Source organism: Stegostoma tigrinum, chromosome 4, assembly GCF_030684315.1.
Source record: "Stegostoma tigrinum isolate sSteTig4 chromosome 4, sSteTig4.hap1, whole genome shotgun sequence".
Lineage (NCBI taxonomy): Eukaryota > Metazoa > Chordata > Chondrichthyes > Orectolobiformes > Stegostomatidae > Stegostoma > Stegostoma tigrinum.
Window position 1 is genome coordinate 129,312,809 of NC_081357.1, and position 20,447 is coordinate 129,333,255.

The 20,447-nt window shown below is 45.0% G+C and overlaps 2 non-coding genes across 2 annotated transcripts; both read right to left on the minus strand.

Moving 5' to 3' along the window:
* Positions 1-9,847: 9,847 nt before the first annotated feature.
* trnaa-agc (transfer RNA alanine (anticodon AGC)) lies at positions 9,848-9,920 on the minus strand. Its single transcript has one exon. It is a non-coding gene; the product is annotated as a tRNA-Ala (tRNA).
* Positions 9,921-10,276: 356 nt separating this feature from the next.
* Positions 10,277-10,366, minus strand: trnay-gua (transfer RNA tyrosine (anticodon GUA)). The gene is given in 2 exon segments: positions 10,277-10,312; positions 10,330-10,366. It is a non-coding gene; the product is annotated as a tRNA-Tyr (tRNA).
* Between the last annotated feature and the right edge of the window lie 10,081 nt (positions 10,367-20,447).

The following is a 20,447-nucleotide window of genomic DNA, read 5'->3' on the forward strand; positions in this document are numbered from 1 at the left end:
CAGGGAACACTTTGGCAGTCAAGGACATCCAGCCTCCAATCTTCAGGTAAACATTCTCCAAGGTGGCCTTCGAGACACACAGCAATATAGAATCGCCAAGCAGAAACTGGTAGCCAAGTTCCATACCCTTGAAGTTGGCCTCGACAATGATCTTTGGTTTATGTTGCATTACATGTAAACCCACCACACTGTTCTGTATTTGTAAAATCTTCCTGACTGTACTGCTTTGACACCATCACTTCAGAACTTTGTTATGAGTTCTCAACCTAATTAGTTTGTACAGTTCTGGATTACTTGTTACTTTGGTTTGAGCTTCGGCATGCAACTCTTGTACCTGTCATGTCATTCCAGCCATTCAGTTTGTCTCCACCAGCTTTTTGGTTGTAATTATCTCTCTGCCTCAATTAATTGTATTATAGGTCATCCCTTTATTTGCTATTCAGCTGTTGACATCTTACTCACACCATCTGACACTTTTCGTCACCTGCAGAGACTTGTTATTTGGTCTGTTGACACTTCACTCACACCATTTGTACAATCTTTTGATCTCTCTGCCTGTAAATTCTGTGCTAGTGTGCTTTTCTTCACTTCACCTGATGAAGGAGCAGCACTTAAAAAGCTTATGATTTAAAATAAACCTGTTAGACTATAACCTGGTGTCATGTGACTTCTGACCTTGTCCACAAGAATGAACAATGAGACAAAAATAAGAGGAAGCCCTGCTGGCAGGGCCCATGGGAGAGAGCAGTACACATGTACTAAATAATTTTTAGAGAAAACTGCATTTGATGACCAAGTAACTTGTCAATCTGTATGGTCAGTACCCAAAGAAGCCAATCTGATGCATATGAGTCAGAATATTAATAATGAAAGGTAAAGAGATAGCAGATGAATTGAACAGATATTTTGTGTTGGTCTTCACTAGAGGAGACACAAGTAGCACCCTGGAAGGAGTTGCCAACTGGATTTCAAAAGGATGGAGGAACTCAAGATAATCACATTTATCAGGTAAGTAGTACTGAGTAAATTTTTAGAACTGGGTGTCGACAAGTCTCCATGTCATGAGGGATGTTAAAAGAAGTAACTACTGAGATAGTTACTGCCATTAGTTTTAATTTTCCAAAAATCATGAGATTCATTGTGAGTTCATTTAAACAGGAACACAGCTAATGTAAGTCCTTTGTTCAAAAAGGGAGGGAAGCAGAAATTAGGCGAATACAGGCTAGGTAGTTTAAGATCTGTTGGAAGAAATGTCATAAGTTGTTATTATAGAGTCATACAGTCATACAGCATGGAAACAGACCCTTCAGTTCAACTCATCCATGCTGACCAAGTTTCCCAAACTAAACTCGTTCCATTTGCCTGCATTTGGCCCACAGCCCTCTAAAGCTTTCCTATTCATGTACCTGTCTGACTGTCTTTTAAATGTTGTAACTGTACCACTTCTGCCAGCAGTTCATTTCACGTACAAACCACCCTCTGTGAGCAAAGATTGTCCCTTAGGTCCCTTTTAAATATTTTCTCTCTCACATTAAAAATGTGCCATTTAGTTTTGAACCTCCCTACCCACAGAACAGACCTGGGCTATTCACCTTATCTATGCCCCTCAAGATCTGTAATCCTCTAATCAGTCCTTGCCTCTCCAAATACATGTAAATCCTGCCTTTCAGAATCCCCTCAACAACTTACCCACCACTGATGCCAGACTCTGAGGTCCCAGACATTTATCCACCGTTATACTTTTAAGACTTCCAGCACTTCCTCTTCTGTCATGTGAACTGTTTTCAACATATCAATATTTATTTCCCTGAGTTCCCTAACTTCCATGTCTTCCTCCACAGTAAATACTGATGCAAAATATCTATTTAGCATTTCTCCCAACTCCTGTGGTTCTACACAGGTGATCTTTAATGGTCCCTGTTCTCTCCCTAGTTGCTCTTTCGCCATTAATATACTTGTTGAATCTCTTTGGATTATTCTTAAGCTTTGCCATAATTTGGCCCATATCCGTCTAAACCCTTTCTATTCTTTTACCCATCCAGATGCCTTTTAAATGGCATTGTAATGGTACCATCCTCCACCACTCCTCTGGCAACTCATTCCATAAATTCACCACATTCTATGTGAAAAGTTACTCCTTAAAGACAGTATAAAGGGGCACATGGATATGTTTAAAGTAATCAGGTGGAGCAAATAAAAAATAATCAAATTGAAATCATGTTTAACTAATTTATTAGAGTTCTTTGAAGAAACAACTTATGTTGCAGATAAAGGGAAACTAATGTGTGTACCATATTTAGATGCACAGTAGGCAGTTAATAAAGCACCGCTTTGAAGATTATTGTGGAAAATAGAAGCTCATGATGTAGGGGGTAACACACTGGCGTGGATAAAAGATTGGCTGGCCAACAGGGAGTAGAGAGGACGAATAAGTGGGCCTTTTTCACTCTGGCAGGTGTGCCACAGGGACTGCTGTTGGGGCATCAAACGCAATTTAAATCAATGATTTGGATGAAGAGATTGAAGGTGAAGTCGCTAAGTTTACTGATGACATAAAGATAGATAGGGAAGTGAGGTGTGAAGAGTAAGTAAGGAGCATATAAAGGAATATAAACAAGGTCACTGAGTGGGTAAAGATCTGGCAAATGAAGTACCATGAGGAAAAGTTTGAAATTATCCATTTTGACAGAAAGAATAAAAGAAAAACCATATTGTGTAAATGGTAAGAGATTGTAGAGTTCTAGAATAGAGAGAGGTCTAGGTGTCCTCGTGTATGAATCACAGAAAGTTAGTATGCACATACAGCAAGTAATCAGGAAAGCTAATAGGTTTTATTGTGAGGGTAAATGAATGCAAGAGGAGAGAGATTATGCTTCAGTTGCGCAGGGCATTGGTGAGACTGCATCTGGAGTACTCTATACAGTACTAGACACGGCACTTACAGAAGGATGGTAATGTGTTGGAATCAGTTCAGAGAAGGTTTACTAAACTGATACCTGGAGTGAGTGCATTGCCTTTCGTGGAAAGGCTAGACAAGCTCAGCTTGTATCCTCTGGATTTTAGAAGAGTCAGAGGTGACTTGATTGAAACATATAAGATCCTGAGGGAACTTGACCAGGTGGATGTGGAAAGGATGCTTCATCTTGTGGGGGAATCTAGAACTGGGGTCATCGTTTAAAAATGACAGAGCACCCATTTCAAAACAGTGATGAGGAAACATTTTTTTTGCCCCAAGTGTTGTGAGTCTTTGAAATTTCCTTCTGTAAAAGGCAGTCAACTCTGAATCTTTAAATCAATACTTTTAAGACAGAAATGAACAGGTTCTTGAATATTAAAGGGATAAAATTGATTATTTGGATACGCAGGCATGTAGAGTTGAGGTTAAATCAGATCAGTCATGAAGAGCCAAATGGCCTACTTTTGTCCCTTATTTGGACGTCTTTATGAGTTGTTATTTTCTGCAATGATCTTGGATGTGGCATCTGATCAAAACCTTCTGAAAAGCTAAGCACAGTACATCTACAGGCTCCCCTTTACCCAGAGCCTAAGGTACTCCTTCAAAGAACTTTAATAAATTGGTGAAATATGATTTCCCTTTGACATGACTCTGAAGAAGTGTCACTGGACCTGAAATATTAACTCTATTTTCTCTCCTCTGATGCTGTTAGACCCGCTGAGTTTCTCCAGCAATTTCTGTTTTTCTATCTAATTAGTACCCTAGGATGAAACCCAACAGAACCCAGAGATTTGTCAACCCACAATTCTATCAGTTTGCTTAGTGCTACTTCCGTTATGTTTGTAATTTCACTAAATTACTCACTTCCTTCTCATTTTTGATTTATAGCTATTACTGAAATGGAGAATGCATTTTCTAACAGCAGTGAAGACAGTAGAGCATATTTATTCAATTCACATTTCAATTCCTTATTATTGATGGCTATTTTCCTGTTTTCACTCTCCGGAGTACCAAAACCCACTTTAGTTTTTTTTTTACCTTTTAAATGCTTGTAGAAATTCTTGCTACCTGTTTTCACATTCCAAGCAACCTTTTCTTCATACTCTAATTTTATTCCTCTGCTTAACATTTCAGTCATCTCTGCCATTCTTTATAGTCTGCCCAATCATCTGATCTGCCATTCATCTTTGTACAGTTATATTCTTTTACCCAAGTTTGATCCTTGGTATAAGTTCTTTAATTAACCCTAGAAAGCAGGTCCTCCCTTTAATAATTTTTCCTTATTGTAAGAATATACTTATGCTGAGTATTTGGAAGGATCACCTTAAAAGTCTGCTGCAGCATTTCTGATGAGCTATCTCCTAGCCAAGTATGCCAGTTCACTTCAGCTAACCTAGCTTTCATGATAAGAACCGAAAGAACTGTGGATGTTGTAAATCAGGAACAAAAACAAAGTTGCTGGAAAACTCAGCAGGTCTGGCAGCATCTGTGGAAGAGAAAAGTTCTAAGGAAGGGTCACCAGACCCGAAACGTTAACTCTTTTTTCTCCTCCACAGATTCTGTCAGACCTGATGAGCTTTTCCAGCAACTTTGTTTTTGTTCCTAGCTTTCAAGGTCACACAGTTGCCCTTGTTTAGGTTTAAAATACTAGTCTTAACCCCAATCTTCTCACTTTAAAACTAGGGATGCCTTTACTCGGAGGTCATTCAAAAATTCTGTCATATTAAACATCACCAAGTCTAACAGAACCTGCTCTACTATCAATTCCTCTAAGAAACTATCCTGAAAGCATTTATGAACTTCTCATCTAAGTTACTACCGGTTTTCCACTTTGAAGTCACCCATGATTACTGCTGTTCCTTTCTCAACAGCACACAGTATTTCTGTTGGTACACTTTGTCCTACATTGTTGTTACTGTTAAGGGACTAGTGACTCCTTTCCCTTTCCATTTTTCCTCTCCACCCAAACTGATTCTACATCCTGACCTCCTGAAACAATGTTAATTTTATTGCACAAATTTCATCTTTAAATAGCTTTCCACCTTTACCCAGTTTGCTATTCTTATTGAATGCCAAGTATCTCTCAATATTCGAGACAGAATCTGTAATTGTTATTAGATCATATTTATTTACTTTAATGTGCTCTATCAATTTGTTTACTTTGCTGTAAATGCAATACACTTTTGGGTACAAAGCCCAGTATTTTGTCTTTGTTTTACCTTGTAACTCATTTACCATTAACATATCACCCTCACCTAGTCTGTTGCTATTCCTTAATATAAATTGAAACAAGTTATCTTATGTGACATTGTTCAAATGCAAAATATGTATTTACTGCTATTCTATTCCTTACCTGCCTGTATCACATACATTTCTAGTAAATGCAGAGTAAATGAGAAAAAGGATGGTGAATATTTCCCTCTTAATTCATATTGTATACACCTAATTAGAATATTTTGCAGAAACTATTCAATGATGTCACTTTATCATTGTGATACCATTCCTCTCTGTACCAGGGACCAATCAGCAGTTGTTGTCAATGACCAATGACAGAAGAAACTTTACAGCCATTTTGCTTGAATAATAAATCACAGATCAAAACTAAGAAGCAATAGTTACCGAAAACACGATTCATTTGTTAGCTGGGTCAATTACCAATTATTGTCTTAACTGAAACTTTATAAATAACCTGGTCCACTTATCTGTGTTCAGAGTATTACGCAACACTTCCTGTCAAACTGACCAGATGCAAACCAAGCTCATATGATATTATTTAAAAGTAACCTAAACAAAATGGTCATTTAAATTTTATTGACTGATCGATTTATGGAGAATTTCAGTAATAGTTAATGTGTCACACAATGCAAAATCGCTCTATGAAATTTCAAAACTGTAATATTAAATGCAAAGATTACACAATTACTTTAACAAACTTACAGAAGACTTGTACGATTGATCATGTGAGAAATATGTAGAGAGTTATCTTTTGTTTTCTCTTTGCTTTTTGTAGTTATTATCCATTTGTTTAATCTTTTATGTTCCTCCTTGCCAGTTCCATGACCTTGGCTTTGTCAGCTGGTGCTTCATTCAGAGCTTCTATTTCTTTGGTGACACAGAGCAAAGAGTCTGGCCCGAGTCAACCTCATCCACAGCTGGAATCTAAGCCATGTTGGTGGTCGCATGATGAACTAGACACAACAGCCATCTAGCTGACTGAGCTAGCCAGTCCCTTTTAACAGTATGTCAAAAGTAAATATATAATATTGCCATGAACTCGGGCTATTTGGTCACTTGTAATGAACTTTTCTTGCTGAAACATTTTTGGTGTATCCGGTTGGTAAGGATTGCCTATGTCAATTTGTGAAGATTTAAGGAGAATGCTGGTACAGAAGGATGATTTGAAGTGGGAAAATGGTCGTGGGAATGATTGTGAATACTGATCCGACTTCTTAAATGATTAAATATAAATGACTTTCTAAAGACATCTCTGATATCATTTATCTTTTTTTAACATATCTATAAATTTGGCTGTTCAAATTTATTAGGAATTTTGATAACTTTTTGTTCAAATTTATATATTGCTTTTTAACATGATATTTTAAGGTAAAATCCTGTTTACCTCCATACGACAGGTACTGCAACAGCTTATCATCTACAACAGACAAATCAGTAATGTGACGGAATACTCCCCAGTTACCAAGATGATTGAAGCTCCAACAACACTCATGAAACTTCACATCAAACAGGACAAAGCAACCAACTTTCTCCACTAGCAATACTCAGTAGCATCAGTGTGTATTGTCGACAAGCACGGCAGAAATTCACCCAGACTCCTCGGTCAATATCTTCAAAACCAACAAGGGCAGCAGATACATCGGAACATCTACGCCTGCAGGATCCCCTCCAAGCCATTCAACATCTTGACTTGGATAGATATCTCCGTTCCTTTAGTGTTGCTGGGTCAAAATCCTGGAAATCCCTTCCTAACAACAGTGCGGGTCTACCCCACCATCTTCTAAAGACAATTGGACAGATATATGAATAGGAAAAGGTTAGGGGGATATGCGCCAAACACAGGCAAGTGGGACTAATTCTGTTCCAGTATAGTTACAACACTGGTATCTACCTGACAATACGTAAAATTGCCCAAGTATGTCCTGTATACAAAAAGGAGGACAAATCCAGCCCAGCCAATTACTGCCCCATCAGTCTACTCTCAATCATCAGTAAAGTGATGGAAGATGTCATCAACAGTGTTATTAAGCAGCACCTGCTCAGAAATCACCTGCTCATTGACGCCCAGTTTGGGCCACACTGCTCCTGACCTCTTTACAGCCTTTGTTCAAACATGGACAGAAGAACTGAATTCCAGAGGTGAGGTGAGAGTGACAACCCTTGATATCAAGGCTGCATTCAACCAAGTGTAGCATCAAGGAGCTGTAGCAAAACAGGAATCAATGGGTATCAGTGGACAAACTGCCTGGTGGTTGGAGTCATACTCGACACATAGGAAGATGGTCATGGTTGTGGGAGGTCAATCATCTCAGCTCCAGGACATCTCTGCAGGAATCCCTCAGGGTAGTGTCCTCAGCCCAACCATCTTCAGCTGCTTCATCAATGACCCTCCCTCCATCATTCGGTCGGAAGTGGGGATGTTTGCCGATGATTGCAGAATGTTCTGCACCATTCGTGACTCCTCAGATACTGAAGCAGTCCATGTTCAAATGCAACAAGATCTGGACAATATCCAGGCTTGGGCTAACAAGTGGCAAGTAAAATTCATGCCTCACAAATGCCAGGCTACGACCGTCATGAATAAGAAATAATCTAACCACCATCCCTTGGCATTCAATAGTGTTAGCATCATTAATCCCCCACATTGACCAAAAACACAACTGGACTCACCACATAAATATAGTGGTGACAAGAGGAGGTCAGAGGCTAGGAATAATACGGGGAGTAACTCACCTCCTGACTCCTCAAAACCTGTCCACCATCTACAAGACACAAGTCAGGAGTGTGATGGAATACTCCCCACTTGCCTGGATGAGTGCAGCCGCAACAACACTCAAGAAGCTTGACACCATCCAGGACAAAGCAGCCCACTTGACTGGCACCACGTCCACAAGCATCCACTCCCTTCACCACCAACGCTCAGTAGCAGCAGTATGTACTAATTACAAGATGCACTGCAGAAATCACCAAAGATCCTCAGACAGCACCTTCCAAACCCACATTCACTTCCATTTAGAAGGACAAGGGCAACAGATAAAGGGGAACACAACCCCCTTCAAGTTCCCCTCCAAGCCATTCACCATCTTGATTTGGAAATATATCGCCGTTCCTTCACTATTCCTGGGTCAAAATGCTGCAATTCCTTCCACAGGAGCTGGATTGCAGCGGTTCACCATCACCTTCTCAAAGGCAACTGGGGATGGGTAGTAAATGCTGGCCAGCAACACCCATGTCCCACAAATGAACTTAAAAAATACACACTGAAATTAACAGCATTGTCTCCTGCTTTTTTCAGATGAATGGGATTTAAATTGCAATGGGCAGCAACTTTAACAAAACGTGGAACAAGAGTAGCATGGATCTTGCAACTGCTCTTGAGTTGCAGGCTTTTCTTGTGGATTTCTTGTGGTCATTATATAGCAGAAGCTGAATTTTTATTTTCAGATACTCTACAACATTTAAAAGACATGTAGATAAGTACATGAATAGGAAAGGTTTGGAGGAATATGGGCAGGAAAGTGGGACCAGTTTAATTTGGGGAAGTGGTTGGTGTGGACTACAGTCCTACAGTCATACAGCATGGAAACTGAGGGAAAAACGGGAATTGCAGGCAAAGCTCAGCAGGCCTGGCAGCATCTGTGAAGAGAAATCAGAGTTAACGTTTTGGTCTGGTGACCCTTCCCCAGCACAGAAACAGATCCTTCGATCTAACCAACACATACCACCCATGTTCCCAAACAAAACTAATCCCAAGCTTTTGTGCTCCTGAGATGCTGCTTGGCCTGCTGTGTTCATCCAGCTTCACAATTTGTTATCTTGGATTCTCCAGCATCTGCAGTTCCCATTATCACTAATCCCAAACTGCCTGTGTTTGGCCCATATCCCACCAAACATATACTTCTCTGAGTGTCATAGGGTCATAGAGATGTACAGTACGGAAACAGATCCTTCCGTCCCGTTCGTCGATGCCGACCAGATATCCTAGATAAATCTAGTCCCATTTTCCAGAATTAGACCCATATTCCCCTAAATCTTTCCTATTCATATACCCATCGAGATGCCTTTTAAATGTTATTATTGTATCAGCCTCCACCACTTCCTCTGGCAGCTCATTCCATACACGCACCACTGTCTGCATGAAAACATTGTCCCCTAGATCCCTATTAAATCCTTCCCCTCACCTTAAACCTAAGCCCTCTTGATTTGGACTCCCCACCGCAGGGAAAAGTCCTTGTCTATTTATGCCCCTCTTGATTTTATAAACCTCTCTTTGTCACCCCCCTGACTCCGATGCTCCAGGAAAACAGCCCCAGCCTATTCAGTTTCTCCCTACAACTTAAACCCTCCAACCCTGGCAACATCCTTGTAAATCTTTTCTGAATCCTTTCAAGTTTCACAACATTGTTTCTGTAGCAATGAGACCAGAATAGCACGCAGTATCCCAAAAGTGGCCCAATGTCCTGTACAGACGCAACACAACCTCCCAACTCCTACACTCAATGCACTGACCAATAAAGGCAGGTGTACCAAATGCCTTCTCACTATCCTATTTACTGTTTTTAAGTGTTGACGAGTTGGATCGATGGGTCTGTTTCTATGCCGTATGGCTTTACGTTACTTTAAAAGTCTGCCCATTTGAGAAAAATGAACTGGCCGTGGAGGATGCGGGCATCGATCCCGCTACCTCTCGCATGCTAAGCGAGCGCTCTACCATTTGAGCTAATCCCCCGACAGAAAGGTGGCCAACAAATATGGGCAAAGAACGATTATTGGCGCTAGTGCCTGCCTAACAGATGATATTAAGAGCTGCTAAATGAAATGAAACAATTGAACTACCGTCCTGACTGCCTACTGTTGCCACTCAGTCCTTTCTTTCCTACGCTTAAAGCGGGAGCCAGCCGCCTGATGTGGAGCCCAGGACCAATGGGCCGTAATGCAAGGTCTCTCACAGGCACACGCACATTAATCATCCAGTCCTGATCCATCATTTCCCTGCGCTTAAAAAAATTGTCAGCATTTAAATTCATCCCGAACATACCCTATTTTCTTCAGAGAGTATTTATTTAACGAACAAGAAAAGGTACGTCCTTCGAGCCGGAATCGAACCAGCGACCTAAGGATGACAAAGTAACATTCCACTACAGTCCTCCGCTCTACCAGCTGAGCTATCGAAGGCGCTGGTGAGCGCCACCCGTTTTCTGCCTGATGTCCGCAACTGAGGAGCCTCCGGTGACTGCGCTTTTCCCGCCATTGGTTATCCGTCAAAGTGTGCGTGAGAGGCTCGTGATTGTCCTGCAGGCGGGTTAACGGAAGTTTTTAAATAGAAATGTCAACGGTCCACAAATGGATCACGGACTTAACGCTGCTTAAAAATTACCATCAGAGAGCTCTCTGATGAAGGGTCTAGGCCCGAAACGTCAGCTTTTGTGCTCCTGAGATGCTGCTGGGCCTGCTGTGTTCATCCAGCTTCACACTTTGTTATCTTGGATTCTCCAGCATCTGCAGTTCCCATTATATCTGAAATTTGGGGGTGGGCAGAGCTAACGTTTCAGATCCACTAACGCCTCGCCAGAATTTGAAAAGTTACTTCTGCCTTCTCTGGTAAGGAATGGGATTGATTGATTGTTCTTGCGGTTTTTATTGAAGATTGAAAGGTTTTGGGTGCAGCGACTGCAGGTTGGCGACCTTCCACAAGGTGATCACTGCAGTTGGTATGGTGGCATTAATAGAACATAGCGCAGCAACAGACCCTTCAGCCCATTATGTCTCTGCTGACCATGATGCCACTCTAAACTTATCCCATCTCCCTGCACACGCTCCGTATTCCTATACTCCCTGACTTCATGTTTCTGTCTGACCGCCTCTTAAACTTGGCTATCGTATCTGCTTCTACAATTTCTCCTGGCAGCGCCTCCCAAACACTTACCACCCTCTCACAGATAATAAAATGTGACGCTGGATGAACACAGCCGGCCCAGCAGCATCTCAGGAGCACAAAAGCTGACGTTTCGGGCCTAGACCCTTCATCCTGTGATGCTGCTGGGCCTGCTGTGTTCATCCAGCCTCACATTTCATTATCTTGGATTCTCCAGCATCTGCAGTTCCCATTACGACCCTCTCACATCTCCTTTAAACTGCGAACCCCTCCCTCCCCACCTTAAACCTGCTCTCCCTGGTATTTGTCATTTCCAATCTGTGAAAAAAAACTCTCAGACTATCCACCCTGTCTGTGCCTCTCATGATTGAACATATTTATATCAGGTCGCCCCTCAGCCTCCAATGCTCAAGTGAAAACAATCCAAGTTTTTCCAACTTCTCCTTATAGCTAATACACTCCAAGTGCAGGCAACATTTTTGACCCTCCCCAAAGCTTCCATATTTTTACTATTGTGCGAAAAAACAGAACTGCACACAATACTCCTAATGTGGCAAAACTAAAGTTATACAGCTGCAACAGAATTTGCCAATTTTTATACTCCCGACTGATGAAGGAAAACTGTATTTAACTTCTGCATCACCTTACCCGCTTGTGTTGCTACCTTCAGGTACTCTGATGCTAAGATCCCTCTGTATGTCAATGGTGTCAAGGGTCTTGCCATTTACATGTACTTTGCTCTTGCATTTGACCTCCCAAAAATGCCTCACCTCATATATATCCTGATTAATTACCATCTGCAAATTCTTGGCCTAACATTCCAACCACTCTATATACTATATCCTTTGACAACCTTCCTCACTATCTACAACTTCAATTTTGTCTTGCCTGAATACTTACTAATCAGACCAGCACTTTTTCATTCAAGTTACACAAACAACAGAGGTCCAGGCACTGATCCTTGTAGAACACCACAGGTCACAAACCTCCATACAGAAAACAACCCTCTGTAACTACTCTGTCTTCTCTGATCAAACCAATTTTGTACCCAACTTATCAACTCACCATGGATCCCATGTGACTTAATCTTCCAGACCAGCTTGCCATGAGGTTCCTTGTCAAATGCTTTAGTAAAATAGACAACATCCACTGGTCTACTGTTAGAAAGCAGAGGTTGACCCACCTCTGTGAACTAAAATGGAAACACCTAAAGAGGAGCATTTTTTCTCCTATAATCTGTAAAAGGAGTTTGAAAAGTGATGTAACCTGCCTTTCAGCAACTTCTAGTAGTTAAGTAAAATAAACCCCCAACATTCATTTTACAATCAACAGGTAAAAATTTATTTATCACACTGTAACAGTGAACAAATTAACTAAACTATTAACAAACTGAATAAACCCATTCTAACTACTCACTATTCCTGAATAAAACAAGATTCTAATCATATGCTGTTCCAGTAAATACAAGTCTCACGTATGCAAAATAAAATAAAGTTGAATTTAGTCTGTCAAAATTACAGCCAGATTAAGTGTCTTCTGGAATGCTCTATGCCTTCTCGCATGTTCTGTCAGGAACACCTCCTCCGTCAGTTCTTGTCAGGAATACTAATTAGTTGTGCCGTTGGTACCTTTGATATTTAGATGGTGCTCTAAGACTTGCATGCATCTGTGAGAGCTAGCGATTCTCTCTTGAGAGATGAGAACTGTTAACTGTTGCAAATGGAGCTAGTTCTCCTGTCTTTGTCTTCAACTGCCCTCTTCTTTTATAACCCTGATGACATCTCAATTTCTTACAATCAGATCAGTTCTAGCTTGTCAAAACCATCAGTTTCAAGTTGATAGGTTTTTGGTATCTAAGTGCCTGGTTCAAATTGATTGGCTAAATCCAAAACCTGTTTTCTTGGTACAAATGCTGCTTGGCCTGCTAATGCTGTGGCCTTTCAATACAAATGTTTCAATTCGGGTGCTCTCTGTACTTGCAAACTTTCAAGCTATCTTCACATATAGAAAAAGCGCTTTTTTTAAAGGAACCGTGCAATGCTCCTCCCCCTAGAATTTTACAGACTCCCCAATATTTTACAAGACCAAATTCTAATGTCCTGCCTCCCAATCAATACTCTACCAAGCTTTGCAACATCTACCTTCATCAACCATTTTCATCACTTCCTCGAAAAACTCAAATCAAGTTTGTGAGACAAGATCTCTCCCACATAAAGTCATGCTGACTATCCCTAATAAGTCCATTCTTTTCCAAATGCGAGTAAATCCTGTACCTAAGAATCGTCTCTATTATTTATCCTTTCACTGATGTAAGACTTTCCTGGATTATCCCCAGTGCTCTTCTTAAAAAAAGAAACAACATTGGCTATTCTCCAATCTTCAGGGACCTTGACTGTGGCTGAAGAGGATACAAAGATCTCTGTCAAGACCCCAGCAATCTTCTCCCTTGCCTCCTTCAGTATCCTTGAAAAATTCTATCAGGCCCTAGGGCCTGATTTACTTTAATGCTTTTCAAGACACCTAACATACTTCCTTCCTAATATTGACATACCCAAGAGCATCAACATACCCCTCCCAAATCTTACCATCATCCTTACCTTCTCTTAATAATATAATCGAGAAAGCATAAAGAGGAATAACCAAAAGCCAGATTTCACAGAATTGTTATGATGCAAAAAGAGGCCTGTCATGCTTGCAATTCTATTACCTAATGTCGGTTCACCTTAGCCGGACCAAAGTGCACAAGGATTGATGAGACAGAGAACACTAGAGCAAACAGTTAGATACTAGATAAGCTCCTGGCCCTGTGTATTTTAAAAATGGCAAGGCTTATGATATTCTTTAAGGAACACTATTGTATCCCTCAGTTCCTTCTGAAAAACAACCTTTTGTTGCTACTAAGATAATAAAATGTGAGGCTGGATGAACACAGCAGGCCAAGCAGCATCTCAGGAGCACAAAAGCTGACGTTTCGGGCCTAGACCCTTCATCAGACAGGGGGATGGGGGGAGGGAACTGGAATAAATAGGGAGAGAGGGGGAGGCGGACCGAAGATGGAGAGTAAAGAAGATAGGTGGAGAAGGTGTGGGTGGGGAGGTAGGGAGGGGATAGGTCAGTCCAGGGAAGACGGACAGGTCAAGGAGGTGGGATGAGGTTAGTAGGTAGCTGGGGGTGCGGCTTGGGGTGGGAGGAAGGGATGGGTGAGAGGAAGAACCGGTTAGGGAGGCAGAGACAGGTTGGACTGGTTTTGGGATGCAGTGGGTGGGGGGGAAGAGCTGGGCTGGTTGTGTGGTGCAGTGGGGGGAGGGGATGAACTGGGCTGGTTTAGGGATGCAGTGGGGGAAGGGGAGATTTTGAAACTGGTGAAGTCCACATTGATACCATATGGCTGCAGGGTTCCCAGGCGGAATATGAGTTGCTGTTCCTGCAACCTTCGGGTGGCATCATTGTGGCAGTGCAGGAGGCCCATGATGGACATGTCATCAAGAGAATGGGAGGGGGAGTGGAAATGGTTTGCGACTGGGAGGTGCAGTTGTTTGTTGCGAACTGAGCGGAGGTGTTCTGCAAAGCGGTCCCCAAGCCTCCGCTTGGTTTCCCCAATGTAGAGAAAGCCGCACCGGGTACAGTGGATGCAGTATACCACATTGGCAGATGTGCAGGTGAACCTCTGCTTAATGTGGAATGTCATCTTGGGGCCTGGGATGGGGGTGAGGGAGGAGGTGTGGGGACAAGTGTAGCATTTCCTGCGGTTGCAGGGGAAGGTGCCGGGTGTGGTGGGGTTGGAGGGCAGTGTGGAGCGAACAAGGGAGTCACGGAGAGAGTGGTCTCTCCGGAAAGCAGACAGGGGTGGGGATGGAAAAATGTCTTGGGTGGTGGGGTCGGATTGTAAATGGCGGAAGTGTCGGAGGATAATGCGTTGTATCCGGAGGTTGGTAGGGTGGTGTGTGAGAACGAGGGGGATCCTCTTGGGGCGGTTGTGGCGGGGGCGGGGTGTGAGGGATGTGTCGCGGGAAATGCGGGAGACGCGGTCAAGGGCGTTCTCAATCACCGTGGGGGGGAAGTTGCGGTCCTTAAAGAACTTGGACATCTGGGATGTGCGGGAGTGGAATGTCTTATCGTGGGAGCAGATGCGGCGGAGGCGGAGGAATTGGGAATAGGGGATGGAATTTTTGCAGGAGGGTGGGTGGGAGGAGGTGTATTCTAGGTAGCTGTGGGAGTCGGTGGGCTTGAAATGGACATCAGTTACAAGCTGGTTGCCTGAGATGGAGACTGAGAGGTCCAGGAAGGTGAGGGATGTGCTGGAGATGGCCCAGGTGAACTGAAGGTTGGGGTGGAAGGTGTTGGTGAAGTGGATGAACTGTTCGAGCTCCTCTGGGGAGCAAGAGGCGGCGCCGATACAGTCATCAATGTACCGGAGGAAGAGGTGGGTTTTGGGGCCTGTGTAGGTGCGGAAGATGGACTGTTCCACGTAACCTACAAAGAGGCAGGCATAGCTGGGGCCCATGCGGGTGCCCATGGCCACCCCCTTAGTCTGTAGGAAGTGGGAGGAGTCAAAAGAGAAGTTGTTGAGTGTGAGGACGAGTTCCGCTAGGCGGATGAGAGTGTCGGTGGAGGGGGCCTGGTCGGGCCTGCGGGACAGGAAGAAGCGGAGGGCCTTGAGGCCATCTCCATGCGGAATGCAGGTGTACAGGGACTGGACGTCCATGGTGAATATGAGGTGTTGGGGGCCAGGGAATTGGAAGTCCTGGAGGAGGTGGAGGGCGTGGGTGGTGTCACGGACATAGGTGGGGAGTTCCTGGACCAAAGGGGAGAAAATGGAGTCCAGATAGGTGGAGATGAGTTCGGTGGGGCAGGAGCAGGCTGAGACGATGGGTCGACCAGGGCAGGCAGGTTTGTGGATTTTGGGAAGGAGATAGAAACGGGCCGTGCGGGGTTGGGGAACAATGAGGTTGGAGGCTGTGGGTGGGAGGTCCCCTGAGGTGATGAGGTCATGAATGGTGTTGGAGATGATGGTTTGGTGCTCGGGTGTGGGGTCATGATCGAGGAGGCGGTAGGAGGTGGTGTCGGAGAGTTGGCGTCTGGCCTCGGCGATGTAGAGGTCAGTACGCCATACTACCACTGCGCCACCCTTGTCTGCGGGTTTGATGGTGAGGTTGGGGTTGGAGCGGAGGGAGCGGAGGGCTGCCCGTTCTGCGGGGGAGAGGTTGGAGTGGGTGAGAGGGGTGGTGAGGTTGAGGCGGTTAATGTCTCGACGGCAGTTGGAGATGAAGAGGTCGAGGGAGGGTAGGAGGCCTGGGGGTGGTGTCCAGGAGGAGGACTTGTGTTGGAAGCGGGTGAAGGGGTCAGTGGAAGGAGGGTTGGGTTCCCGGTTGAAGAAGTAGGCATGCAGGCGAAGACGGCGGAAAAACTGCTCTGTGTCCGACCGTGACTGGTATTCGTTGATGTGTGGTTGTAGGGGGACAAAGGTGAGCCCCTTGCTCAGGACTGACCGTTCGTCCTCAGTCAGTGGGAGGTCTGGGGGGATGGTGAAGATTCGGCAGGGCTCAGGGTGGCTGTCTCCTCTGGGGTTGCAGGCTGTGGAGGTTGTGGGCGGAGCGATGATAAGGGTGGCGCAGTGGTAGTATGGCGTACTGACCTCTACATCGCCGAGGCCAGACGCCAACTCTCCGACACCACCTCCTACCGCCTCCTCGATCATGACCCCACACCCGAGCACCAAACCATCATCTCCAACACCATTCATGACCTCATCACCTCAGGGGACCTCCCACCCACAGCCTCCAACCTCATTGTTCCCCAACCCCGCACGGCCCATTTCTATCTCCTTCCCAAAATCCACAAACCTGCCTGCCCTGGTCGACCCATCGTCTCAGCCTGCTCCTGCCCCACCGAACTCATCTCCACCTATCTGGACTCCATTTTCTCCCCTTTGGTCCAGGAACTCCCCACCTATGCCCGTGACACCACCCACGCCCTCCACCTCCTCCAGGACTTCCAATTCCCTGGCCCCCAACACCTCATATTCACCATGGACGTCCAGTCCCTGTACACCTGCATTCCGCATGGAGATGGCCTCAAGGCCCTCCGCTTCTTCCTGTCCCGCAGGCCCGACCAGGCCCCCTCCACCGACACTCTCATCCGCCTAGCGGAACTCGTCCTCACACTCAACAACTTCTCTTTTGACTCCTCCCACTTCCTACAGACTAAGGGGGTGGCCATGGGCACCCGCATGGGCCCCAGCTATGCCTGCCTCTTTGTAGGTTACGTGGAACAGTCCATCTTCCACACCTACACAGGCCCCAAACCCCACCTCTTCCTCCGGTACATTGATGACTGTATCGGCGCCGCCTCTTGCTCCCCAGAGGAGCTCGAACAGTTCATCCACTTCACCAACACCTTCCACCCCAACCTTCAGTTCACCTGGGCCATCTCCAGCACATCCCTCACCTTCCTGGACCTCTCAGTCTCCATCTCAGGCAACCAGCTTGTAACTGATGTCCATTTCAAGCCCACCGACTCCCACAGCTACCTAGAATACACCTCCTCCCACCCACCCTCCTGCAAAAATTCCATCCCCTATTCCCAATTCCTCCGCCTCCGCCGCATCTGCTCCCACGATAAGACATTCCACTCCCGCACATCCCAGATGTCCAAGTTCTTTAAGGACCGCAACTTCCCCCCCACGGTGATTGAGAACGCCCTTGACCGCGTCTCCCGCATTTCCCGCGACACATCCCTCACACCCCGCCCCCGCCACAACCGCCCCAAGAGGATCCCCCTCGTTCTCACACACCACCCTACCAACCTCCGGATACAACGCATTATCCTCCGACACTTCCGCCATTTACAATCCGACCCCACCACCCAAGACATTTTTCCATCCCCACCCCTGTCTGCTTTCCGGAGAGACCACTCTCTCCGTGACTCCCTTGTTCGCTCCACACTGCCCTCCAACCCCACCACACCCGGCACCTTCCCCTGCAACCGCAGGAAATGCTACACTTGTCCCCACACCTCCTCCCTCACCCCCATCCCAGGCCCCAAGATGACATTCCACATTAAGCAGAGGTTCACCTGCACATCTGCCAATGTGGTATACTGCATCCACTGTACCCGGTGCGGCTTTCTCTACATTGGGGAAACCAAGCGGAGGCTTGGGGACCGCTTTGCAGAACACCTCCGCTCAGTTCGCAACAAACAACTGCACCTCCCAGTCGCAAACCATTTCCACTCCCCCTCCCATTCTCTTGATGACATGTCCATCATGGGCCTCCTGCACTGCCACAATGATGCCACCCGAAGGTTGCAGGAACAGCAACTCATATTCCGCCTGGGAACCCTGCAGCCATATGGTATCAATGTGGACTTCACCAGTTTCAAAATCTCCCCTTCCCCCACTGCATCCCTAAACCAGCCCAGTTCATCCCCTCCCCCCACTGCACCACACAACCAGCCCAGCTCTTCCCCCCCACCCACTGCATCCCAAAACCAGTCCAACCTGTCTCTGCCTCCCTAACCGGTTCTTCCTCTCACCCATCCCTTCCTCCCACCCCAAGCCGCACCCCCAGCTACCTACTAACCTCATCCCACCTCCTTGACCTGTCCGTCTTCCCTGGACTGACCTATCCCCTCCCTACCTCCCCACCCACACCTTCTCCACCTATCTTCTTTACTCTCCATCTTCGGTCCGCCTCCCCCTCTCTCCCTATTTATTCCAGTTCCCTCCCCCCATCCCCCTGTCTGATGAAGGGTCTAGGCCCAAAACGTCAGCTTTTGTGCTCCTGAGATGCTGCTTGGCCTGCTGTGTTCATCCAGCCTCACATTTTATTATCTTGGAATCTCCAGCATCTGCAGTTCCCATTATCTCTGATACTCTTTTGTTGCTACTGTCTGCTTTCAATCCCTATGGCAATTTCACACAGGCTTTCATTTTCCTAATAACTTGTGATATAAAGTGATACTTTAGTCAAAACACCGAAGTCCACATTTATAATATGCCACCATGAATCCTCTCATTACTCTAGAAAGGAACTCAATTAAGTTGATCAGATATAATTTACTTTTAACGTATTTGTTTTGTTTTTAAATTGGTTCACCTTTTTCAAAATGCTAATTAGTTTTGTCTTGGATTATTTTCTCTCCAAGTTTTACCACCACCACTGATATTAGACTGACTTGCCTGTAGTCGCTGTAACCATCTCATCCACACCAGGTTGTAAGGTCCCCTTATCTAAGATATACGAGTATTGAACATAGTCCAAAGAATGTTCACTTCATTGATATGAAGGGGTTTTCTTATGAGGAGGTTGAGTAGACTGGGCTCATATACTTTGGAGTTTAGAAGAATGAAACAATACCTTAGTCAAAATACTTAATATTATACAAAATTCCTGTGTCATGGACAGTTTTAGATTAGATTAGATTCCCTACAGTGTGGAAACAGGCCGTTCGGCCCAACAAGTCCACACCACCCTTTGGGCCATCCCACCCAAACCCATACCCCTTTAACCCACACACCCCTGAACACTACGGGCAATTTAGCATGGCTGATCCACCTGGCCTGCACATCTTTGGACTGTGGGAGGAAAACAGAGCACCCGAAGAAAACCCACGCAGACACGGGGAGAACGTGCAAACTCCGCACAGACAGTTACCCGAGGCTGGAATCGAACCCGGGTCCCTGGTGCTGTGAGGCTGTAGTGCTAACCACTGAGCCACCGTGCATTTTGAAAAAAATTAAAACCAACGCATCAACTATCACAATCATTAACTCCTTTAAATCCTATGATGAGATCCTTCAGGATCTAGGGAGATCATACAGCCATACAACATAGAAACAGACACTTTGGCTCATAATATCTATGCTGACCAACAAATTCCAAATTATACCAATCCCATTTACATGCACTTGGTCCACAGCCTGTACATCCATATGTTTCTTAAATGTTGCAAGAATGCACATTTCCACCAACCTCTCAGGAAGCACATTCCGTATGTATACTACTTTCTGGATGAAAATGTTTTCCTCAGTTTCCTCCTAAACCACATACTCTTCACCTAAATTTACACCCGCTTGTGATGGCCTAGCATAAGACCATAAGACATAGGAGTGGAAGTAAGGCCATTCAGCCCATCAACTTCACTCTGCTATTTAAATCATGGCTGATGGGCATTTCAACTCCACTTCCCTGCACTGTCCCCGTTGCCCTTGATTCCTTATGAGATCAAGAATTTATCAATCTCTGCCTTGAAGGCATCCAACATCCCAGCCTCCACTGCACTCTGTGGCAATGAATTCCACAAGCCCACCACTCTCTGGCTGAAGAAATGTCATCTCATTTCTGTTTTAAATTTACCACCTCTAATTTTAAGGCTGTGCCC